The sequence below is a fragment of the Capricornis sumatraensis genome, chromosome 4 (genome assembly GCF_032405125.1).
Source record: "Capricornis sumatraensis isolate serow.1 chromosome 4, serow.2, whole genome shotgun sequence".
Lineage (NCBI taxonomy): Eukaryota > Metazoa > Chordata > Mammalia > Artiodactyla > Bovidae > Capricornis > Capricornis sumatraensis.
In genome coordinates this window covers 51474704-51501987 of record NC_091072.1, presented here as the reverse complement: position 1 = coordinate 51501987, position 27284 = coordinate 51474704, and the positions used below count along the sequence as shown (strand labels likewise).

Genomic DNA, 27284 nt, shown 5'->3' with positions numbered 1-27284 from the left:
GAGGAAGAGGGTGAAGATGCATTTCAGAGTTCCCGGTGGTACTCAGCACACAGCTTCTAACCTAATGCGTCACTGTGGCAGAAGCCACATACATTATCAGTAACTTTGCTTGTCATGGAAAAGGTGTTTGGGGAAGACTTGAGTCTAATGGGATTACATGATTGCTTTAAACCAAATCAGGACTGTGGTGGGTTTTTTCTTATTTTCAGAATTACCTGCAGTTGCCTCACTTTACCCAGAGGACCTGTCACCTGTTCCAGGTGTGCTTCCTGAATGACTGAGTGATAAGTGGGTGGCACCATCAGAGAGAAAATATTGGATCTGCCCTGGTTTGTAGTTGATGTCAGGATTGCTCAAACTACCTAGGTGCTAATCCTTGAAATTAGTCTGCCAGGCTATTAGAATATTTTGATCAGAAAGAAAAATAGCAATGTTGGTTGACAAAGGACTGAAGGTCTTTGCTGCAGAATCAAATATCACTATTCCAGTGCTTTGTCATAACTGTAGAAAAAATTAGATGTTCTAGCCTCCTTTTGGTGATGGAAATTCTTACCCCCATAAATCCTCCAAGCCCCTCCTGATGTGTCCAGAAATCGCAGTTGATTATAGTATGTGATAAGAACCAAGTTATAGGGATGAAAAGAATTGCTATTTTGAAAAATATATGCTTCTTTATCTCTTCAAGGGGCAAGTCTCACCTAATGAATGCTGCTAAGTCATTTCAGTCGTGTCCAACTCTGTGCCACCCCATAGACGGCAGCCCACCAGGCTCCCCCGTCCCTGGGATTCTCCAGGCAAGAACACTGGAGTGGGTTGCCATTTCCTTCTCCAATGCATGAAAGTGAAAAGTGAAAGTGAAGTTGATCAGTCATGTCTGACTTAGTGACCCCATGGACTGCAGCCCACCAGGCTCCTCCATCCATGGGATTTTCCAGGCAAGAGTCCTGGAGTGGGGTGCCATTGATGAATAAGATTGCTTAAAAGATATATTTTAAAATGTGCACTAATTAGATAGTAAATGTATAGGGACATTATCTGACTTGTATCTGAAAGCATTTCAGCTCTAGCAACTTAGTATGCATAAGAGCACATATATTTTAAAATGCAGCCCCCCTAGCTAGTAGCTGTTTATATATTTTTTGACAGGATTATATTATTTGAGAAAGGAAGATCTTGGTTAGACGTATTTTGTGAACCCTTGATGAGGCATATTAAAAGATAATTAATATTGCTGTACATTTTAATATTTTTTCCTATGTTACTGGCCCTCTAATTCTGCCAACTCATATTTCTGGCCACTGCACAGTCCCAGATTTTCAGAGTAATGTAAGCACATGTACTCATTCCCTTATAAGTATCAGTGATTTTTCAGAACAGAGTACATACAGGAAAGAGGCTGTCAGAGATTCACTCTGGATTGTACACGGCATGTGAAATCTCTCTTTGAAGTCGTTGCAAATAAATGCTGAACCTGTCCACTTCATTAAGGCAAGGTTCATTTTCTGCAACCTTGTCCCTTCTCACACTTTTCAGAGTTTTTAGTTGCCAACCTGGGAATAGTCTTGCATAAGATAAACTCTCAGATGCCTACCTATAATACTCTGCTTTTCTCAGCATCCTGATGGTGGACCTGCCTTTTAGATTCTGAGCAGGAAGTTTGTAAGCAAGGAAAAGAGCAAAATAATTATGTTCCTGTCACCTGTGTTCTCTCTCCCTCCAACTTGCTAAATGTGGACTCTTCTAAAGAACTTGCTGAAGCTGACATCCCGGCTTGAGGTTTGCAGTCCAAGACTACAATCAGAAGAAAGCATTCCACTGATTCCTGCTTGACTAGAACAGACACATAATCTACAGTTTTCTCTGCAAGGAAAGCTGCTGTGAAATCATGAGTATGAGTGTTTAGTTGGCATTAAATACAATCTAGGTCACATTCCACTTGATAAATCCCAGGGACTATTTAGGAAATTGTTTTTGAACTGGATATTGTGTTAAAGTCTGATAAGACTTAGTATTTCTTTTTAAGATACAGCAAGTTAAAAAATTAATGTTACAGTGATCTAGCTTACATTTTGTCTGCTCTTGCCGGTGAGTACCAAAAAGCGACTTGGTAGGATTCAGTCTTTGGGAGTTAAACTCTGGGGTCATAAGATCAATACAATACTTGCCAGACCAAGAAAGCGACTCAGACTTGTTTGCCTCAAAACCCTGAATTACTCTGATTGTATTATATTCTCCTAAGTGGATTAGATGAATAGGAGAGCTAAATTATGATCACAGTTACACACTATCTACGCTCACCTGCACTTTTTTGGAGGGCAGCAAAGAAATTGGAGAGACCAGCTTGAGTTGGTACTGTGCTTGCTACAAGTGAGCCAGAAGCCCATTGTGTGGCATTTCCCATGGTATCCAGGCTCTGCAGAGTCCTGAGGGTATTGCTCTCTGGGTTTAACTGAACCACATCTTACCTGAACCTGTTCAGATAGTATCATGCCCTTACTCGTGGTGTTTTACCAGCTAAATTTCAAACATGTAATGATTTTCTTCATCCCTTCTTTAGCTAGCTGCCTTTGGATCTGGATAATCATGTAGGAAAGAAGTGGATGGGAATTGTAAACATAGATATTATATTAGGAACATTTCAAGACAGAATTTTTCTTTCCTATAGCAGGCTTGTTGGGGCAAAGGAAATATGCTGCTAAAACTCAGATTATGCCTTTTTAAAATTAGAATACAGAGTGATATATATATAATTTGAATTTTTGGAAACTTTATCTGTGTTGTCAACTTTGGAAAAAGTATCCCAGTTGTATTGTGTTGTGTTGGCATTGTACAAAAATTAACAGCCATGTTGGTCTAGAAAAGTCACTGTATTAAATATGTAAGGTCTTATCTATTTGGGTTTGATTATAGAAACTAATAAAGTATTCTTTAAATTAAAAAAAAAATACATGTGACTTTGACTCTTCAATCTCAGTTTCAATATCTTTTCCCTGCCCTTACTTCCCTCAACTTGTATCTCATTCTCAGAGGACCTTGCCTTCTCTTAGTTGTAGACTGTGGTACAAGGGAAGAACAGGATTCTGGGATTCAAGGAAATCAGAATTTCAGTCCAAGACTTGATCATTTCCTAGCTTACCCTAACATATATGTATTTTTTCTGAGTCCACTTTTCTGTTTTATAAAATTAAGATAATGTTCCCCTCAAAGAGGTATTTGTGAAAACTGAGTGATATCCCAGTATCATGCCTCAAATATGGTGATTAATGAAAAAATGCGTCAACTGAAAATGTTTTGAAATATTAACTTTGGTACATTTGCCTTTCAATTGGAGTTTTGATGTGTATCAATAAGTGTATAAAAAGATTTCATATAAATTAAATAGTTTCATTTAATTACTCAAAAATGAATGCATTTTCTAAAGGCAGAACTTCAATTTGGGAGTAAGTTCTAAAACTTGGGCCGGTTTATGACATTTCTGTGTCCTCTTGATAATTAAGAAGATGTCAAGAATCTAGAAATGAGAATTTAGGATTCATTTCATTAGAAATTTTCACTTTTGTAAAATCATATGTCATGGAATTGTTGAGAGCTGTCCAAAGAGTATAATTATTACATATGAAAGCAAACCCAAAGAATAAGTATCTGTGGATAGAATTCACCTGCACCTAAGGGAAATAAAAGATACAGAGACTTTCTTCCCTTCTGCTCTGTTGAAATTTCCTCGCCAGTGTTTAGCAGAATGATACAGCTTAGGAACAGCATATTGAGTGGGTGTTTTCAAGTGTTTTGTTCACACAGCTCAAGAGAGAAGATTGCTAAAAAAGAAAAAAAAACTCTATTTCAGTTAGAAATAAAGTGGATTGGTCAAAGATCTTGAAAGAATTTACAATATCCCCACACTAACTGGACCCTAAGAAGCTCCTGCATTTGAATTGACACCCTTATGGTTAACATTTAAAGTTAGACAACATTTAGAAAAACATTCAGCCTTCCATTGTCCCAATTCACAAAAGATAACTAATAAGGCAGATAATGAGTCTGCCTGGGTCAAAGTGTTGAAAACCTTCCTTTGATCACAGTAACATCTCTTTATTTATATGCTTTTAAAATACATTTGAGTTCTCACCACTTCCAGCATTTGTGATCCACTGAGAATCTCTCAGTCTCACTGTACTTCGTCTGCTCTTCAGTAAAAAAAAAAACGAATTATAATACCCGTACTACTCACCTCACTGAATTGTTTGGGAAGATGACTAAAGATAATATAAGCAAAAGCACTTGATACTAACACCCTGTAGCAAATTATAAAAGTGTCCACAGTTTTTTCCTTCCTTGTAGCCATTTACTCTTTGCTATGTGTATTTGCACCTTTTCCCATCAAGAAGCACATTTTCCCACCAAGAAGCACATTTTCCCATCCCTAGAAGCTGGATTGACATTTTGGCTTGTACTGACCAATAAAATGTGTCAGAAACTGTTGCAGTGTGCTGCAACAGTTTTGACCCACCCAGGCCTCAACAGACTCTGCAATCATCTGATCTCGAGGACTGGGGATGGGGGTACGTGGTCCAGGTCCGCATGAGCCAGGTCAGCTGCGAGTAGCTAAGCCTAGATCCTCAGCACTCCCTGATCAACTCAGACGCACGAGCCAGCCGTACATGGACTACAGAGCTGGTGACAGGACAACTCTAGACGTCTTTGATTATGCTCTCTTTTCATGCTGGTGGTTGGCACCCTTAAGGAGTTAAATATGAGTTTGTAGAGGCTGAGACATGGAACAATCCGTAAGACAGAATCTGGCCTAATTCACTGAATTATGGACCTTAGAATTCTTCTTGTTAACCTCCTGTGTAATTCTCCAGAGTCATGTCCTCCTGCCCTTAACAATCCGTTAGAAAGTCAGTTATATTCTTTGGGGATGAGTTCTTTCCTCTAAAGCACCTGAAGTCCTCATGCACTGAGAGCAGGGGTTCCAGATAAAGGCTTGCATTTTTTTGAAGTGTTAGAAAACTCTTGTAACTATAGAAAAACACATAAAAGTATCCCTCCTACAAGGGGAGAATAAACAAGCCTTTACTCCCTGCGGTTTCTGTCACTAGCGTTTTTTCTAATAAACAGGAGAACTGTTAGGAAAGAGAAATATGAGGAGTACTGCTTAGGAGATAAAAAAAGATTAAGAGTGGCATAGTGGTACCCAGGGAGGAAGATAGAAAGAAGGAAATGGGGTGATGCTCTGGGTCTGAGAGAGGGCAGACAACTGAGCCCAGTAATGGGATCCCTTTAAGGCACAGGACGGGACATGGGGAGGACTGCCATGGCCAAGATGACGCTGCAGTGATGCCAGCTCAAGCCAGCCCAGAGGACCCAACCCAGCACCCTGGCTTAGAAGAGGCTGCCTACCCACTCAGGCATCTGCTCTGCCCTCACACTGATTCTCTGCTCATGATGCTCTGGGGTACCCCGTCATCATCTTCAGCCCTGGAGAATATGCTGCTCCCCAGCACCACTTCTGGACGGTGAACAGGAAGAGAGGGGGGCGCACAGCACAGCTGCTGCTCCTCTTATCACAAGGCGAGAACGTCCAGGACTTGAGGCCAGACTCAGGACATTGATGAACTCCAAACCAAGGGTAGAGGGGGATGAAAACCATGACTGTCCTCCTACAAATGGACACTGGGAAGTACTACTCCCTCCCTGACCCTCCATAAAGTCCTCCAGGTCATTCCAGGCAGCATTGAATCCTATGTCAACCACAACTTACACTCAGTATGGTCTCCCCATTTCTTACTCAATCCTTCTTCCAGACGAAAGGCTTTAAAATACTTGTAGCAGCTATCATGCCCTCTCAGTCTTCTTTCCTCTAGGCTAAGTTTCCCGTGATCTTTCAATTAGAAAATGAGTATGCCTGAATGGAGCCATTTGAAGAAAGCTCCCAGTAGCCTCACTGAAGCAGGGAACCCATCTGTAACTAACAGTAAACATTAAATAGGGAAATCCCTTTGATACTGTCTGCAAGACAGCCATCAACACAGTGGGCCCTGGTAAACAAAGTCATCAGCGCTAGAGTGATAAAAATTAGACAAATTAAAAAGCTACTCCCGAGTGAACAAAAGATTGTTTTGTCTTACAAATGAACCATCTGGTATTGTTCAAAATGTAAGCCCTTTGAAGGCAGCATTTCCTATTACTTCCCCGAGACCCTGCCCAGATGTGGACACATAGTTTTCACTTAGTACATCCTTAGGGAGACTTTTGTGAATTGAATGTATGCTCTGTCTCCCTTCCATCATCTTTAAAGTCAAAGGACAGAGGTGTCTACAAAAGGCTGCAAAGGGGTACACATTTGTGCTGAGAAAATGGCATGCTGAATGGTGGGACTCCAGGATGGAATAAATTCACTTTTATGCAGAACAACTGAATTCACAGACTTCCACACAGCCCTAATGAAACTATACCCTGTATTTGATTAACACTGGGATTATAGACATGCAATGTACATGAACGTTCATTGCAGTGAGTCTTAGAATCCCATTTTCCAAAGAAATCTATATAATCAATAGGATAACAATTTTTCCAGTTTTAATTAAAAAATGTTGGCATATATCACTGCATAAGTTTAAGGCATAAAATATGATGGTTTAATTTACATACATGATATAAGACAGTAAGTTCAGCTAAAATTCATCTTATATGGATATGGTGAAAAGGAAAAAAATGCCTTCTTTTGAGGAGAATTCTTAGGACTTAACTACTTTCTTAACAACTTGCTCCAACTCTTTGTGACCCCATGGACTATACATTCATGGAATTCTCCAGGCCAGAATACTGGAGTGGGTAGCTTTCCCCTTCTCAGGGGATTTTCCCAACTCAGGAATCAAACCAGGTCTCCCACACTGCAGGCAGATTCTTTACCAGCTGAGCCACAAGGAAAGGCCAAGAATACTGGAGGGGCTAGCCTATCCCTTCTCCAGGGGATCTTCCCAGCCCAGGAATTGAACCGGGGTCTTCTGCATTGCAGGCGGATTCTTTACCAACTGAGCTATCAGGAAAGCCCATGTCATACAGCAGTGTTAGCTATAGTTATTGCGCTGTATGTTACATCCCTAGTTACTTATTTCTCTTATAACTGGAAGTTTGACCACCTGCTCTAATTCCCCTCTCCCTCCCCTCCACCTTAGTAACCACTTTTTTTGTTCTCTTTTTCTGAGTTTTGTTGTTTTTTGTTCCACATATAAGAAAGGTCATATACTATTTGCCTTTCTCTGTATGACTTATTTCACTTGGCATTATACTTTCAAGATTCATCCATGTAGTCATAAATGGTAGCATTATCTAGCTTTTTTATAGCTGAATAATATTGCTGTGAGTATGTGTGTGTGTGTGTGTATCACAATTTCTTTATCCATATAAATATCCATATACTGGATATATTTTAAGATGACGTTTGCTGCTGTTGGGAGAACAAGGGGCAGGAATATAATCAGTTAGAAGTTATAGCAATTGCCTGAGTGAGAGGTAATGATGGCCTGTGCCGTGATGATGACAGAGATGGGGAAGCACAGGAGACTGCAGTAAGGTACGTGTTAGTGGATTTGGCTGGGCATTATTGGACCTTGTGGGTGGAGATGATGCATGTTTGAAGAACGCCACTTGTGTTTCTGACTTGAATATCAAAGAATTTCAAAGAAATATCAAAGGAACATGAAAGGGAGAGTGTCATACTCTTCATGGTTAATCCCCCCAATTCCTTCTTTCAAAATGATTGATAAATCCAAGCCAGCAGCCCTCAATAGGGCATGTGCCTCGCCTCTACCTCTCACACCCCACTGCCCCAGGGTAGTGGAGGGGGGTGTCTTAGAAAAATGTGAGATGGGGAAAGTTTGGAATTTTCCTAGTGACTGAGAAATGTTACTGCTATTTTTCATTCAGTGTTCCAGAATGGTAAACATCCTGAGATGCGTAAGACAAGATAACAAAACAAAGATGTGAATTGTCTGTCTTGCCTGAAGCATCGGTACACCCTGTTGAGAAACCATGGCCGAGGCCTCTTAGGACAATCTCATTCCACACACTAATAACTGGATTCGGGGTAGACCTGAGACTCTGTTTTACCTAAGGAGAAATGTGCTAGAGACCTTCCATGAAAGGTTCCTCCTTTCTCTCAAAAGAGAGACAAAGGAAGAAAGGGCCCCCTTTTCCCTCTGAACAGTGTTTTCCCTCTGATCACTGCTTAGATGTGATATCTGGAACTTCTGCAGACATCTTAGGAACAAGAGGCAGACCAATCTGAGAGTAGGGCTAATGAGGATGAAAGAACAAAATAGTGAAAAGAAATAGGACCTTGGCAACTTCACTGAGCTGCTGAATCAAATAATCTCAGTTCCCCAACCCCAATCATGATGTTAGATAACGGTCTCCTTACAGTTTAAGTCAGCTTGAGCTGGATTTTTTTGTTACTTGAGGAAGATACGCCCTAAACAATAGAAGAAGGAAACAGGTTTAGGAGTCAAAAAAACTGATTCCCATTTTATGATTGAGTGAGATGAAACCAGATTGTTGACTATGTGGGTTTGGAGTACAAAAGCAATACTGGACCTATCCTTAGTATCAACAGTGGCAGGATATGTGTAATGAGGATATCAATATACATATTGTGAACCAGACCTTCACAGTCTACACCATTAAAGATGGCATACCTAAGATCCCTAAGCATTTTGATGAATTGTTCTGGCCTCTTCCTACAGTACAGGCAAGATAATCACTCATCTCAAAGTCTTGAGGCCATAGATTTATTTATGTGTTCTTATTGTTGCCTGGATACTTGGTTGCTTCTCCCGGACTAAATCATAATCTGATGAAATTATTTAATCCATATCAACCATACCACCAAATAAAATGCAAGGTACTCAGCAGGTACTAAACAAGTGTTCAATGAACTAAAATTGCTCAAAACATCTGCTTCATTTTATAGTTGTTATACATAAAGGATAATTTTGTGGACTGTATCATGTGTCTTAACCCAAAGATTGCAAATTGGAAACCCACAGGTATGTCATTGTGTGGCTTAATGTTTCAAAAAGTTTGAATTATACAGTCATCAATATTTAAACAGTGGGAGATTTCACCTTAAAATCTGGATGGTTGATGATCTGATAGCAGTGGTCCCATCTTTTTGTCCATCAAAGAACTAGAGTTAAGTAAAGGGCACTGCCCTCCCTCCCTTGTCTCCAATAGCCAACCTCACTCACACTTGAGTGAGTTCCCCTTACTTAATCTCTGTACAATCAACGGGTTCAACAAAGTGTTGTTCTAACATTGTGTGCATCTGAAAGCCTGTTTTTATCAACCGAGGAATGGATTAAGAAGGCGTGGTGCATACACAAAGTGGAATATTATCAGCCATTAAAAATAGTTAAGTAATACCTTCTGCAGCAACGTGGATGGATGTAGAGATTATGACGCTGGGTGAAATAAGTCAGACAGAGAAGGAGAAATATCCTATGACATCCCTTATACATACAATCTTAAAAGAAATGATACAAATGAACTTACCTATGAAACAGAAACAGATTCATAGACTTAGAGGATGAACTTATGGTTGCCAGCGGAGCAAGAATGGAGGGAAGAGATAGGAAGTTTGGGATGGACATGTACACACTCCTATATTTAAAATGGACTTGCTGTAGGGTACAGGGAACTCTGCTCTGTGTTGTGCGGCAGGCTGGATGGGAGGGGAGTTTAGGGGAGAGTGGATACAGGTGCATTCATGGCTGAGCCCCTTTGCTGTCCACCTGAATCTATCACAACCTTGTTAATGAACTGTGTGCTGTATGCTCAGTCGCTTCAGCTGTGTCTGACTCTTTGCAGCCCTGTGGACTGTAGCCCGCCAGGCTCCTCTGCACACGGGATTCTCCAGGCAAGAATACTGGAGTGGGTTGCCTTACCCTTTCTCAGGGGATCTTCCTGACCCAGGGTTTGAACTCACATCTCCTGTGTCTCCTGAACTGCAGGTAGATTCTTTACCCACTGAGCCACTTGGGAAGCTCGTTAATTAGCTGTATTCCAATATAAAATCGTAAGTTTTAAAAAATAAATAAAAGCCTGTTGTCATAATAACACAGTAAATTTGTGATATTTTGGATTGCTTTTTCCCTTCTGTCCTTCACTCCTGAGTATTCAGCCATAATACTGTCTGTCCCTAGTTTTAACCTACATGTAATACCTGGTGAAAATAGAACAGTCAGAGCTGTTCTATTCAGCTGCCACATGGTTTGGTTAAAGATGAGCCTACATTTTCTCGTTTCCCACAAGAGAGTACCTTCCATTCGTAAGGTGGAAATCTAATAAACCAGATAAAAACCAAGCAACGCTGAAATGACCCAACCAGCAAGAACATAAACAGACTCACCCCTCCATCTTACTACAGGAAGATAGATAAATAGCTTTAAAACAGTTTTTACCTGTGTGTTGATCCATTCAAAATTTACTTATAAGTCAAGATAAATGTAATAATATTTATTATTAGATTAACAGTAGATAGCTCAACTGGATACTATGAACTTTATATATGACTCCTTTTCTTTTTTGATGAAGGGGTATTATTACCTATTTTCAGTCCCCTTGAGATACCCTAAGGATGCATTTTCCAGCTTTCATACCACCCTGCTGTTCTATTCACTCTGTGACACTAACAGTCCACCCTCACTGAATCCATTTGAAAGACACACAGTGAGGTGAGACATCAGGATTTCAGCTTATTTTCCCTTATCATCTAAGTTTTACTAAAATAAAATGAAGCCATGGTCAATAGCTGTATTAAGCAACAATTGTACATTTTTGTACAGGGGTTCCTAGGGCCACCCTCTTAACTCTGGTAACTGCATGTCTAAATGCCTCTTCTGCAAAGCACTATATTTAAAGGCTTTGTATTGACACCTAGTAGATGATACTGATGAAGAAAAGGAAGAGCTGGTGTTTCTAATTGCAGAGAAAATAGGAAGCCATCCCCTGTGAACAGTGAGTTAGACAAATACCCTTTATGTCATTTATGTCAAGCAAGGCAAAGAAAAGTAGGGAAGGAGAATGTAAATCACTTGCTCAGATGGTCATGGAAACACCGTGACTGTTAAGGCTAGCCTATAATAAGGATGAAAAATGGGATCACCACTCCATTTATCTTCAAAATTTTCTTTTGCTCTTTTGAACATACAATATCCTGATGCATTTACTTCACAAATATAATGCACTGTTTTTCATCCTCACTCAACAATATGCTTAAACAGAGTGTGCAATTAGGGATAGACAAGCAGCAATGAGTAGCGATAGACAGAATGATCTTTTATTCATTTAAAACATTGAAGAAAAGATGTCTAAGTTTTACGATTATGATGACTTGAAAATTCTTTTCAGCTATGAAGGAAGGTGTTTAAAATAGAGAGTACATTCTAAAGTTTTCAAATGTAATTATACCAAAGAGCAATTACATAAAACAAGTCTCAACTTCCATGTATAAGGAAAGATACCTTTTACTAAGATACTTGGGAAAGAGGCTTGAGCTTCTGCCTTGTCTAAGCGCTGCAGCTAGGATGCGATGTGATTCGTGGGCATAACATTATCGGGAATGAGGCTTCACTATTCTGTATTCTCCTTACACCCTCCCTTGAAGAGACAACAAAATGTCCAATAAAGCTTGAATCAATAGAAAAGACAAATTAGCGCTGGTGAAATGCCTACTTGCTGTTGTCTCAGACACGGGGTTCAAGTTTCAAGATGCTTCCTTTATCTACATTTTGATAAATTCCTTTCACAGTCATATTTTCTACAATTTTGACCTGGTTAATCCCATTATTTCAAACTGATAATCTTTTCTACACTTATTTGAAGAATGTAAGTATCTACTCTGAGTATGAAATATATATTACTGATGTAATCTAGAATACAGTGATGGAGTCCATTATTATAACTTTATTCTGGAGCAAATTACTATATGGCATGTATAGACATATGTATTCAAATCAAAAATTTGTCCTATGAATTCCTTGGTTTAGAAATTTCTAAACATAAAAGTGAATGATTTAATAATATATTCTTAAGAAGCAGGTTCAAAGCCAGGGTTATAAGATAAAAAGAAGACAAAAAACAAAGCCATCACTGTTTAGGTCTTTGGCTGGCTTAATAAAATATATGTCAAATATTTAAGAGCTTTCAACCTTATTTTAAAAGTAAAATATGGTAAAATACTTAAACTTTTTCAGAGAATTATGTATGTTGGCTGCTTGATAATTTTATCTCTTCACACGTTCATTCATTCAATGTTTATTGAATCCTTACTACATACTAGGACCCAACAGAAGTTTTGAAAATACGAACTGAATGACATTTTCCATAATCATAAAATATATAGAGACACACTGCTCTTATATTCCTGTGTCTGTTCATAAAAAATATAAAACATGTATTGATCTACTTAGCCAGCCAAGGAAGTAGACAGGGTAATAGTGTATGGCTTAGCACTTTTGCTACCTAGAGAAAATGCTTTGGAACTACCACCTCCCTAGGGAAGATGCTGTCACATACGCCTTTCTGGAAGGGATTAAGAAAGCCAGAGCAGCTGGGACACATTTTCAAATATAAAACTGGCATGAAAGGCTTTATGTGAACGACTAAAATGCTAAGTTCAAATAAGCTGGAAGAGCCTAAGAAGAGGAGGCATTAGTCTTGGTGTTAAACCAAAGAAAATTGATTAGATCACGAAATAGGCAGGTTTAACTTCTGATCCAGTAAGCCTAGCAAAATGAAAAACAAAGATCTGTCCCTTTATTCATCAGTGTTCTTGCATATTCTAGCCAGAAGACAGTAAGAATTGAAGGCTATATAAGAAATGCCCTAGGCCTAACTAAAATAATCAATACTATGATTTGGGTTAAAAAGCTTCCACGTTCCAAAATTTTAGATGACTTTTGGTATATCCTATTTTTGAAATTTAAAATATGAGATTTTTGCTGAAACAAGGTAGCATTTGTCACACTCTACTCCTTTGCCATCTCCTACTGGGAGTAGCCCTTCATTGGTTAAGTGACACTTTCAGGGAAAACTGTCTATATCTTCTTACAGAAAAAGAGTTTAATGTCAACTGACAACAGGTTTTTACGTTATATTCTTAGATATCAAAGTATTTTGGCCCTTTGTTTAAATTGGAATTACAGTCAAATGAGATTGCAAAAGAGCTTAGTGTGTATATGTTTGTCCCTCAATCATGTCCAACTCTTTGCAACCCCATGGATTGCAGTCCACCGGGCTCCTCTGTCCATGGGATTCTCCAGGCAGCAATATTGGAGAGGGTTGCCATTTCCTTCTTCAGAGGATCTTCCCAAACCGGGGATCAAACCCAAATCTCCCATATTGCAAGCAGATTCTTTACCGGTCTGAGCCACCAGGGAAGACAACCTTGTTATACTTTCTGTCTTTCTATAGTCAAGTGATGATAGTGATGATTATTAAATTTCTAGACCTATGGAAACACCACCTATGAAACAGCACTTTGATGTTTTGAGGTGCAAATTTCCTAAAACAAATATAGAAACCCAACAATTATTGTAAGCACTTTCCACCATCACATTGCAGAATTAGTGAAAATAAAGAGAAACAGTAGATTACTTAATAGTTGACAGCCAGAAATGTTTGTTCATGAAAGCTTTGCTGACTTTTGTCAAAGATAGCTTTGGCAATGGCACCCCACTCCAGTACTCTTGCCAGGAAAATCCCACGGATGGAGGAGCCTGGTGGACTACAATCCATGGGGTTGCAAAGAGTTGGACATGATTGAGCAACTTCATTTTCACTTTTCTCTTTCATGCATCGGAGAAGGAAATGGCAGCCCACTCCAGTGTTCTTGCCTGGAGAATCCCAGGGATGGGGGAGCCTGCTGGGCTGCTGTCTATGGGATCGCACAGAGTCAGACACTACTGAAGCGACTTAGCAGCAGCAGCACTGGCTACATTATAGTACTAGTAAAGTTTCCTAATACTTGTCCCACTCTTTCCCCAAATTTCGACCTTGGGGTCTACCTTGGAAAAGGCTGAAGCTACAGAGCTATCTTAGCCAAACACCCATGTGGAGCAAAATGGACTAGCATACCCTCTGTGACACACCAGAGACCGGGGTGCATTACTACAAGCCAATGAATGGCTTTCTAATCCCATCTCACCAACCAATATGTCAGTTAGAAAGAAATCAGCCATAGAGAGAGACTCTTCCCCTTCACTACTGCCCTCCTTTCAGGGTTTAGGGCACAAGCCGCTCAAGAAAATCAAAGAAAAGATGACTAGGTATTCCCCCAAAGTTAATTTTATTAGAGTATTTTTATTAGAAAATTTATTATAGCTTTTGTATTTCTCATGTTTTTATGTTTTCTTGGCTACACTGCATAGCATGCTGGATCTTATTTCCCCACCAGGGATTGAACTCATGCCCTCTGCATTGTAAGCACAGAATGCCAACCACTGGACCACCAGGGAACTCCCTACTCATGTTGTTTAAAGAACAGAAACTATTATTTTGCCATAGGACTTTCCAAAATTACCAGATTACACAAGATCATCTGGCCGTTTTCTCTCTTCCCCAGTGAAAGTCACTAACAATTATTGGCCATCTGTTCTATTGACTTGATAGAAAGTCATCACAGGATGTGCAAATTGTATCAAGTATATCACTTCACATGTGCATTTGAATATTTGTCAGATGAGAACCCTTGTTTGTATAATGGCAGCTGAGATGATTCTGAGGGATACTGGCCCATGGGGTAACACCAGAGGAAGCTTTCTTTCAACGTTCCTTCATGGATGGACTCACCCACCACATGCCAGCTAGTGTTCAAAGCACTGGGGCAACAGGCTGGGCCCTGATCTTATAGACATTTTTTTTTAATTATTGTTTGTTCATCATGGATTTTTTTGCATCAGTTTTTATTTTTATTTATTTTTTGGCTATGTCTCATAGCATGTGGGATCTTAGTTCCTCAACCAGGGACCAAGTCTGTACCCCATGCAGTGGAAGCTCAGAGTCTTAACCACTGGACAAGTCACCAGGTAAGTCCCCTCACAGACTTTCATTCTGTAAGGTGGTAATAGTCAATAAGCAAAAGACATACATAAGCAAGATAAGTTTATATAGTGATAAGTATGGAAGACACTAAATCCACTTGATGTCATAGCTGCAGTCAGCTGGAAACAGGAGAGAGGGGAGGAATTTGAAGTAACTGGTCCAGAAGGGCTCTCTAAGAAGAAACCGTCTGGACTGAGAACTAAACTGAAAGGAGCCAGCCAGATCCAAAAGGAAGCACATAAAAAGTCATAAGATGCCAAGGTCTAGAAATGAGAAGCTACAGTTTCAAAGATCCAGCCTATTTTATTCCAAGAAAATTGCTCTATAAGGTGTTACCACACAGTCAAACAGCTTACTGCTTTGTAAATAACACGTGGTAAACCAGTGGGAAATGGCAGCCGACTAACGATGAATCCTGTGGTGTTGATCTGTGATGAGGGATGAACGAGTGAACATATACCCACTCTCTACTAAACGCCAGGCGCTGATAATGGTGGTTTCATACCCTGTTCCCTTTGAACAAATATATCCATTTTTCATTCAGTGACTTTGTTTCAGGTCCCTCTGTGTGCCAGGCACTGCACATGCATCTGATTCCATTGTGAGCCTGACAATACTCCCAACAGGCCCCTGTGCTCAACTGAGGGAAGTTGACAATTAGAGAAACAATTGTGAAAGAAAGAAAGAAAGAAAGAACTGTGATATAGCTTGATCAGTGCTAGCAAATGAGCAAAACAGGTACTTCAAGTGGATAGGGTATTTCTCTTAGGCTCCCTGGTGAAGAGGGTTAAGAAAATCTTTCTGCATGAAGTGACACTTAAACAAGCTTTTACAGATGTGCTGGAAATAGCCAGGCTGCGTGCCTAGAGAAAAGAGGTTAGGAAATTATAAGTTCTTCTCCAGGTCTGGGGCCATAGAAGGTAAGAAAAACTGCTGAGAGATAAGACTGCAGGATCAGCAGTAGCAGATCAAGCAGGGCCCTGTATACTGAGCAAAGGCTTTATGTGGAAGCAACAGGGAACCATGAAAGAGCTTTAAGCAGGGGATTGACAGACGTGTGAGTTTTTCAAAAATATCTCTAGCTTCAATGTGGAGATTCCAAGGTGGGGAAAAAGAAAAGCAGGTTGAACACAACGTGAACATAACCCATTCAAGTACTTTCTTATGAAAACTTGAAAACCTCCACAGAGCTGGATTTCTGCCCAGATCTCACAGTGTGTTGCTTTAAATGAGCTTAAACCTTACTTATAAATTGCACTCACATTTTTAATACTCAGGTGGTGATTTTAATCACACGACGTTGAATTGTATCACTTACTTCAAGTATTTTTGAAATGTGCATTTTTTGCTGAGTCAGCACAGCCATATCACTTAGCTCAGGAAAACGTGGAATCCTTGTGCCCCTCAAAACTGCCATTAACACACATAGCATCAGAGTTTTCTAAATGATAAAAAATTAAATCATGACTCTTTGCAACGTATTCTAATCAGCTGCTCCATTTACTGTTTTCAAATGGTAATCAATTTGGCTCCAAATGAACAGTTTCATATGCAGCTTGCTCCATGAAATCTATGAATGCATTTATGATTACAAGTTATAATTATATTACTTTCAAAAGTCACTTACAGCAATTGCACAAACTAAGGAGAAGAGATTCTTGTGTGCAGTGCAATTAAACAATATGGACTGTAAGACTCTACTTCATAATCAAAATTTTAGTTATGATGTATTTTCTGAGAAATGATATTTTGAAACAAATATACATATTGTTCAGGTTAAGACTTTATGACTTTAAATGACGGGCCACCAAGCAAAATTATCAAATAATACATTATACTTGATTATATGCCAAATCAAATACATCTCGAAAAGAGAGAAATCGCTTTCAATAGGGAGGCAGGTGGAAATGTCTGCAGCAGAAAGACTGCTTGGGAAAAGCCAATTACAATTTTACAACACCTACTATGTGCTGGTGCTTCTTTGGCCACCTGATGCGAAGAACTGACTCATGGGAAAAGACCCTGATGCTGGGAAAGATCGAGGACAGGAGGAGAAGGGGACAACAGAGGCTGAGATGGTTGGATGGCATCACCAACTCAACGAACATGAGTCTGAGCAAGCTCCAGGAGTTGGTGATGGATGGGGAGGCCTGGTGTGCTGCAGTCCATGGGGTCGCAGAGTCAGACCCAACTGAGCGACTGAACTTAACTACGTGGCAGACACTGCACTCTTGACTGTATGTATTTTGACCTGTGTCATCTATTTCACTCGAATTCCTGAAAGAAGAACCCATCTTCCTCAGATCAGAATTCATCTATTTCAGGTAGTTAGGTAGTTATAAAAGGGACTATAACATTATTTCAATTATCCATTGCTACATAACACAGCACTCTCAAACTTTAGGAGCTTTAAAAAGCAACCACCATTAATTATCTTTCATGATTCTCCGCATTGAGCAGGCAGTTCCACCTTCGTGGTGATGGATAGGATACAGGGCTAGTTGAAAGGTCTAAAATGGCCATGCTTACAGGGCAGGGAGCTGCTGTTGGTTGCCAGCTGGGAGGTCAGATAGGAGTGTTGGCCTGAGGCCTTGATTCCTCTATGTGGAGGCCTCCCTACATGGTTGCTTGGACTTTCCCACAGTACAGAAATTGTGTTTCAAGAGGGGGAATTCAAAGAGTGAGCACTCCAAGAATATAAACACACAAAGCAACACTTTAGGGGTAGGTAGTACAATGCTCCATATAAAGATACCCTTGCTCTAATCCTCCAAACCTGTGAATATGTTATCTTACATTGCAAAAGAGATGGTGCATATGTGATTAAGTTACGGTGAGGTGGGAGAATTGGCCTGGCTTATCCTAATGGTCTTAATGTAATCACAAGAGTCTCTATAAGAAGGAAGAAAGAGTAAGGGAAAATTGATAATGTTGTCTTGATGTCTTTGAAGGGGCAGGAAGGGGCCATAAGCCAAGGAATGCAGGGACCCTTAGAGCTGGACAAGGCAAAGAGATAGATGCTCCCCTAGAGCTTCTAGAAGGAATGCAGTTCTGCTGAGATCTTGACTTTTGGCCCACTGAGACTTCTGATCTATGAAATTATGTCTGTTTTGTTTCAGGCCAGTAAATTTTTGTAATTTGTTTAAAAGTCAATAGGAAACAAATACATTTGTCAAGTCTCTGTTGTTATTACATTTGTTAATATCTTTGGCTAAAGCCCAAAGTCACTGGACTAAATTCATGGAGGCATGATTCATTGTAACAGTCCACTATCAAAGTCACAATCCAACACAAACATCATTTTCTTCCAAATGTTTTCTGATTTAGTTTTCCACTGATACTGTGACAAATTGCCACAAACTTAGTGACTTAGCAACAGCACAAATTCATTATCTTAGTTTCTGTAGGGCATAAGCCTGCTATGTGGTTCACCAAGCTAAAATCAAGATGAAGGCTTGCAACTCCTTACCCAGAGGTCTGGGAAAGAATCAAGTTTCAAGTTCATTCGTGTTGTTGGCTGAGTTCACTTCCTTGGGGTTGTAAGACTAAGGTCCCCATTTCCCTACAGGCTGTCAATGAGGCTTGGCCCTAGCTCTATAACCTTCTTTTCAGCCCTCACGTGTGACCCCTGACCTCTTAGAATGACCAACAGTGCATAGATGCCTTCTCACACTTGGAATTCTCTGGCTTTTTCTTCTGCTACATCTTCCTTCAGCTGGAGAAAGTTATCTGCTTTTAAGGGATCATGTGATTAGACTGGCCACACTACAATCAGCTCCTCATCTTAATATCTATAACCTGAATTACCTCTGCAAATCTTTTTTTTTTCCGTGAAACAGCATATTCACAGGTTCCAGAGATTCGGGCATGGACATGTTCAGGGTCATTATTCTGCCTACCACAGTTACCAGCAACCGGAACCTTCACACCAAAGAGAGGTGAGAAGTGCAGCATTGATCTGCTTTGTGCTCTGTCCAGAAAAAAAGCCCTCAAAGGCACAATTAGCACAGATAAACTCATCATCATTCTGCTGTTCACTGGCTCCAACAGCATCTCCAGGAGACAGTTTATGTGAGACGTTACTCCTCCGAAATTAGTCACAGTTGGGTATTTCATAACTAGCTCTGCTCCATCGTTAAAGGGAAAGGCTTCTCAAAAGAGCCACAACGCTGTTTTCTGCAACAACCACATAAACTGCCCTCCAAGACAATGAAGAGGGATGACAACTCAAAAATCCATTGGTTCAAGATGATCTCATGACATCGTATGGCAGACTGTGTACCTACAGTGATGGTTGCATCTTCACAGTCCTCTTTACGCTCAAGGATCTGGACCTTCTGTTCAGTATTCTGAATCTACTAGTGGCTTCTTCTTCTTTTTTTTTTTTTTACTTAAAAAACAATAGAAAATTATTCTCTTACAGTTCTAGAGGCCAAAAGTTCTGAAATCAAGGTGTCAGAAGGACCCTGCTAAGAGGTCCGAAGAGGTAGAGTCGTCCCTTGCCTCTCACTGTCTTCTGGTGGGGGGGGGGGGGCACAATCCAAGGTGCCCCCAGGTCTGTAGCGGCTTCACTCCAGTCTCTCCCTCTCTTGTCACACAGCCCTCTTTCCTGCGCATCTCTCTGTCTCTGTGCCTTTACACGGCGTCTTCCTTTTCTTATATAGACTCCAGTCATATTAGATTCAGGGCCCACCCTAGTGACCTTATTTTAGTTTGGCCACAACTGTAAGAATCTATTTCCAAATAAGGTCACATTCACAGATCCCTGGGCTTAAGACTTCAGCCTATCTTTTTGGAAGACACAGTTCAACCTGTGACAAGTTGTATTCATTTTTCAAAGCTCTGTCTAATACCCTTGGGACACATACCTGCCACTGGGTGGCTTTTTGATTGATAAAAGCAATGTAATTAGAGCATCTGGGATGAGTGAGATTATCCTATGCTATACACATGAGAAATGTCTCACTTATAGATACATAGGCTATATCTTACTTATACATATATACAAAGAGGGATAAGCAGGTCGAAGCATAACTATACTTTTAAAAAATCCAAATGCCTTACTGATTCATTTCAAAATACTCTTAAAAATCATATTGGAGATTTAAGGACAATCTTGAAAAACAAAGCCATAAAAATTAAGCTAAGGAATGTTGAAATTTCCCTAGTTAGTGGGGAGTGTTTTATCCTAACATTTTTACTAATTGTTATTCAACTAGAAGAGAAATATATGACTGAGCTGGAAGGGAAGAACACTTAACACTCACTTCTTATCCATGATTGCAAATTTAAATTCTGTTCCTCCTGGGAAATTTTCAGGGTGCTGCCTCTGCCACCACCAATGACAGAGATGGCTTGGGACACTTTAGATCCACCTGGAAGAAGTAAGTTCACAAGTTTTTAGTCTAACTTTATACAGTGAGGTGGAAGAGAGCCTCCTTCTGGTCAACTAAATAGAAGAGAATTTTGTTTTGCACAGAAAGTTCTTTGCCTATTTTAAAGTTGAAATTGCAACCAGCTTCTCTTATTGAAAAAGTTTCTGTAGTATTAATAGAAGAAAAACAATGAAAATGATCACACTGTACTACCTCAGCAAAAATGTGACCAAACATACATACATTTCAAAGTAAAGGAAATTCTGTACTGTTTCAATCACCAGATAATCATTTCACACAGCAGTCAAATTCCAAAGAAAACACAGCTTACACATATGTTCTCAAATTATGGGTAGATTTGGGACAAATCTTTTAAGCTAAATGACTTGAAAGTGAATTTTTTAAATGACATTTTCTTTATTAAAATATTCATTAATTTGATGTAGCCTCGATGTAGAGTTCTAATGGATTTTTTAAAAATATGGAATGCCTCACAAATTTGCATGTCATCTTTGCACAAGGGCCATGCTACTCTTCAATGTAATATATATTCCAATTTTAGTATATGTACTGCTGAAGTGAGCACTAGATTTCTAATATTTATTATAACAAATGAACTAAAGGAGCATAAATCCTGATTCATATATTTTAATTTGTAAATATATCAGTTTGATGAATGGAGTGATTTTTCTGTCCAATCACATTAAATTACTTCGATAGCCAAATCCCTGGAGTAAGTTATGAGCTCATTCAGGAAATAGCCTGCCAAGAGAAGATTTGGCACACAGTAGGCAGTCAATAAATACTGGAAACAACATGTATTCTATTAAGGCATCCATAGTATAGATTTTCAACCACATGTAAACTCTCCAGTTGAAATGTTAAGAGCAGTCATTAGCCTCTCATCCAACACGCCTGAGAGTTGCTTCCCCTTCCATTAATTGAAATGCTTTCTGGAGACACACATTAATTAGTAATAATCTAGCTTCCTGTACAAGTAAGCAGTGATTCCCCCAATGTACTCTGAGATCATATAATAATGACTTTAGAGCCACTGCATTCCTTGTTCCCTCCATTGATGTTGATGTTGAATTACATCTCATAATAGAAATAATCACTTATCAAGAATAATCAGGGAGGGTGAGGTTCAGATGAGTCGTTTTCTATCATCTTGGAAGGCTTCCTAAATTCTCATTCATAGATATTGAGCCAGGGCGGGGTGGTGGGTGGTGGGTGGTTCCCTGTTCTAGGCATTGAGTATGCAGATGTGAAAAGATGTGATTTCTGTCCTCAAGAAGCTTCTAATCTAGTAAACAGAAGTTTAAGCTCATAAGTGCAATAAAATATTACACTAAGTGCTGAGAGAAAGAATGAAAATATCAATAAGGGGGACTTTCTGGTGGTCCAGTGGCTAAGACGCTGCATTTCCAAAGCAGGGGGCTGGCTTCTGTCCCTGGTAGGGGAACTAGACCCTACAGGCTGCAACGAAGATCAAACATCCTGTGTGCAGCAACTAAGACCCAACCAAGTAAATAAATAAATAAATATAAACATTAAACACACACACACAGATGAGGAAGCTGTCAGTTCAGAGCTAGATCTAGGTGGGAAAAGCTGGAAAAACCATTCCCGTCATACCCGAGCACATCAGTTCTCTGTTGTAAAAGGCATCTAAGTGCTCCATCTTCTTGTGAGAGCTGTAGGAAATGTTGAAGAAAATTAAATGCAGGAATAGAAGGCCTGGGAAAACTTGACATGGACTCATGATCAAAGCATGGTCTGCAATAAGCCATTCCTTAACCAACAGGCATAAACTTTCAGAAGCCGACAGCAAATAGAAAGACTCTAAGTTTCTACTGAGTGTTGCACTTGGGCATCACTATAAACATGTGATATACTATCTTACACTGTAGCTAGTTTTTCCCTTCGGTTTTCATTCACCAGCCCTAGAGATAATCAAGGGCTTGGGCCCCTGATTTACCAGGCTGAAAACCTCCAAAAGAGTTGTATGTCCTACAGGAAAAAAAGGACTTCTGGAGGTATGTTTAAAAGTCCCCAGTTATCTGAGTTCCAGGGGCCAGCGAGCTCCCTGTCTCACTCTCGCCTCCCTGAAGGCCTTCCCCTGCCAGTTCTGACCACTAGCATGTCACCCCAGCGTGGATTATGTCTCACACTTCCTTCTTGGTACCCTCCATAGCTCCCACCACAGTGCCCTGCAGCTAGCTCATTTGATGATTGATAATAATGATGATGATAACAAGCACAGACTCTCCAAAGATGCCCAGAATGGTAAGATCTCAAAATGTTTCCATGTGTTAGAAGTTCTGCAAACAGTGTAACTGGTTGACAGGTTGGCCTATTAAATACATTCTGTGCATTTTCTATTCCCATCCTCTCTTCCCGACAGTATTGTAGATGATAGCGGTTAGGTTGACATATGTCTTCTTCATTTATACTGCCCATGAAGAAACATGGAAGCTCCTGTTGGTGCCAAACAAGCCTTTTTATCTGCTTAACATAAGTCAGCATATGGAGCAGGTCCTACCTGAGGCCTGCCTGGGTGAAGTCCAAGTCATTGTGAGACCTTATGTCCAATTTATCTAGGGTTCTGATTTACCAAGGAATATCCCAAGGAGCCACCACAGATGCCAGGCCTGTGTTAATAAAATGAGACACAAGCACCCTAACCTGGGTCCAATGAGCAGAGGGAAATCTTTGATCTCTCTGGGCAAGTCACACTTCTGTTGCTTGTAGTCCTTTTTGGACCTGTAAAGCTCCTATTTGTTGCAATGGCACTGATTTGTAAAATTAAGGGACAAAGGGCTTGTTTGCTTTAATAAAAGCAAAGAATAAGCTCAATCATTTATGGGAAATTTCATTTGACTCCTGGGTCAGTGGTTTAATTTTGCATGTGTTCTCATAAATGTAACTGCTGTGTTTTGTGAGACAATCATCTTGTAAACTAAATGTGCTGGCAAAGGAAAATAAGTTTGTGGCACCCAAGACACTAGGGGAACTGGCAGACATGGAAAACGCCTGACATGCTTTCCTCCCCAGCATCATGGCTATCTAGCAGAAAAGGAACACCCTCCCTCCAACACTCTCCTTGCAAGTGGTGAGCTCTCCCACTGACCTTTACCTTCTGGGTAAATTTTAATATCGAAAAGAAGCTGGAAGTAACGCCAGTACTTATCTCAGCACTGTTGCACTGAAGAAAAATGTTTATGACTCAGTAATCAGTCTGTCATGCATTTCTTGCATGTGTTCATGCTCAGTTGCTTTAGCTGTGTCAAATGTCAGTGGCAAATTGAGTAAACGCAAATTAAATGCAGAAATTCTCTGGTGTCTGCATGTGTATATGTGTGTGTGTGTGCATGTACATGAGCACACACCTGAGTTCACATGCCTTGTTCCCAAGAAGCCAAGAACTACATCAGTTCAGTTCAGTTCAGTCACTCAGTCATGTCCAACTCTTTGCAACCCCATGAACCGCAGCACACCAGCCTCCCTGTCCATCACCAACTCCCGGAGTTTACTCAAACTCATGTCCACTGAGTCAGTGATGCCATCCAACCATCTCAACCTCTGTCATCCCCTTCTCCTTCCGCCTTCAATCTTTCCCAGTATTGGGGTCTTTTCAAATGAATCAGTTCTTTGCATCAGGTGGCCAAAGTATTGGAGTTTCAGACCCACATAGTAAAATATATTTATGGGAATTTTAGAGCCTTGCACACTTACCTCAAACTTACCAGGGCTGAAAACCCAAAAGTGCAGACAATCTCCATCTGAAGCTGCCACTATTAAATGTAAGTTGGTGTTATCATGAAATTGACTCAACACAGCCTCTTCGTCTTCTGTAAGCAATACTGACACCAGGGTTCCCTATTGATAAGACTGGAGCTATGCCTGGAGCTACTGCTTGTGATTAGCACCTACCAGATGACACTGTACTAAGCATATTATCTTCAACCCTTTTCCCATATGGCTGAAATCTTACAGGACATACATACTAATCCTTGTTTTACAGATCAGGAAATTAAACCTCAGAGAACTTAAAAAGTGGGAAAATATCATACATGAACATAAATTAGTCTGATCCCATGGTCAAGCTTTTCCTACACACACATAGCCACTGATTTTATATATATATATATATATACATACATACATACATCTGGGTGGTTAATACTCGAGTGTTAACTAGTATTATAGTCAAAAGTGCTATTCCTCTGGCTTCCCAGTTGGAAGCAGACACAGTCACTTACCCAGCCTGCTGGCTGGGACAAGAGGACATCCCTCCTCCACCTGAGATAATCAAGACGCCAGGAATAAGGTTTATGGAACATCAGCCACTTTTATGAAAAATCTACTGCTCATTATACAGTCATTCACTCATTCAACAACTATTTACTGAGGGACTGGTCCATGCCAGGCAGTGTATAATGGGCAAAACTTGGCAAGTACAAGATAGCACCCACCTTTGAAACACTCACAGTATTAGGGAGAAAGTCAAAGTGTTAGTCACTCAGTTGTGTGCAACTCTTTGCAACCCCATGGACTGTAGCCCACCAGGTGTCTCTGTTCATGGAGTGGGTTGCCATTTCCTTCTCCGGGGGATATTCCCGACCCAGGGAATGAACCTGCATCTCTTGCATTGCAGGCAGGTTCATTACCGTCTGAGCCACCAGGGAACCCCAGTATTATGTGGAGAGACTATCAAAAGAATGATTCCTAGGCAAAGTGATAAAAGCTAGTACCGGAACAAGCACGAGATTACTGGACACAGAGCCAGGACTACCACTGGTGGTGGAGTGCTTCAGATAATTTACAGAAGGAAAACAGCATCCAGACAGACTCCTAAAGAACAAATTATGGTGAGCCTGGTCATTGGAGGGAGGTGGTTAGATTTCCAGGCAGAAAGGACGGGATGTACATGGACCTAGAAGTGAGACAAAGCCTACATGTTCCCAAACCTGCAAGCACTTCCGTGTTATGTGAGCGGCAATGGAGGAGAAAATAACGACGTTGGACAACTAAAAACAGGACAAATGGTAAAGGCCCTGGTGAGAAATGTTAGGACTCCATCGTGGAGGGAACAGTTTCCCTAAACAGACAGTTTAGGATCTACTCTTAGTCATCCAAGTAGAGTTTCAGGGACCTCGGAACATTGCTCACCTGACCCATTTGGGAGCAAAACATAACACTTGTCCCCATGTGCTCCTCACTCAGCCCTAAAGAGTGACGGTGGTGTTGTCCCCTCACGTAGGGATGTAATTCTCTCACAGTCCCATGGATATTCACACGCGACCGAGGGGACCAAATCAGGAGATGGTTGGCTGCTGTCAAAGAGGCTGCCGCTCATTCATTTGTCTGTTCATTTAATCCAAGCAATGCAACAATATTGCTGTATTGGCAGTCGGCAGTCTGTGCCTGTTCAGTCAAGTGTGACCTACCATCCCTTCTTGTAAATAAAGTTTTATGGGGACATAGCTATGTCTGTTCATTTATGCATTGCCTGTGACTGCTTTCACACTATTAGAGCAGAGGTAAATTGTAGTCACAGACCAAGGGTATATATCCATTAGTCAATCACGTATATTTAAAAACACAGAACTAAGTGGAGCACTAGGGGGAAAAGGTATATGTAGAAACTAGTTCAGTTCAGTTCAGTTGCTCAGTTGTGCCCAACTCTTTGCAACCCCATGGACTGCCGCCCGCCAGGCTTCCCTGTCCATCACCAACTCCCAGAGCTTGCTCAAACTCATGTCCATTGAGTTGGTGATGCCATCCAACCATCTCATCCTGTTATCCCCTTCTCCTCCTGCCTTCAGTCTTTCCCAGCATCAGGATCTTTTCCAGTGAGTCAGTTCTTCACATCAAGTGCCAAAGTATTGGAGCGTCAGCTTCAGCATCAGTCCTTCAAATCCTATTGAGGTTTGTCGGTATAAATCTACGGTTAGAGCAGTAAGCATTGCTGCATATTTCCAGATATATTCAGTTGTGTTGATACAGAGGTGAAATAAGAAGAAAGTTGACTTTACCAAGGGTTGGAATTTTGCCAGGCAAAAACAGAAGAGGTGGGGCAAGGGAGCTGAATCAATGTACATGAAAACCACTTAACAAAAGACCGAGAAATCTTAACTAGGTATAGATGGATGTTTGCCAGTGGGACAACAAGGTCAATGGACTGGAGTTCCTAAATGTGCCCAAGAATTACTGGAGCGGAATCATTTTCTGCTTACTCACTTACACTAGAATAGGTGAACTGGAGAGATAGGAAGAGGCGGTCAAAAAATAGACAGAATAGTGATGTGAGAAATTTAGTAAACTAATGACTAAAATCCTTAGTGCATGGGGGGAAGTAATGCAGAAGAAAATAGATTGCTATAAAAGGTGGGGGGTGGGTGGCGCAAAGTGGTATGCCTAATTCCATGTGCTTCAAAGAACCAGAGGGAGCAGAGAGCAAGTGGAATTAAGTGTATAAAAGCAGTCTGAAGGAAAAGGTGGGCACCTCCCCTAAATAATTTCAGCCAAGGATAAGCAACTAAGAGAAATACTTACACAGCAGAGGCTAAATGTAAATAATGTAAAGAGAGTACGTGATTAGGGTAATACTAGCTGTTGTAAGAAACAGATAAAACCCCAGAACTCAGGCTCTTAACTTAATAGGAGCTTATTTATTGTTCAATAAACTCAATAGAAGTTTATCTCTTGGAAGAAGAAGGACTCTTTCCAATGCAGATATTCAAACACTCAAGCAAGTTGAGGGAGGCTTTCTTATTTGCAATATGTGGTTTCTAAAGCTGT

At 40.4% G+C, this 27284-nt stretch overlaps 1 non-coding gene across 1 annotated transcript; it reads right to left on the bottom strand.

Annotated features, from left to right (window-relative positions):
• Window positions 1-20952: 20952 nt before the first annotated feature.
• On the bottom strand, window positions 20953-21063 carry LOC138079377 (U6 spliceosomal RNA). The gene has a single exon (XR_011144858.1). It is a non-coding gene; the product is annotated as a U6 spliceosomal RNA (small nuclear RNA).
• Window positions 21064-27284: the final 6221 nt, after the last annotated feature.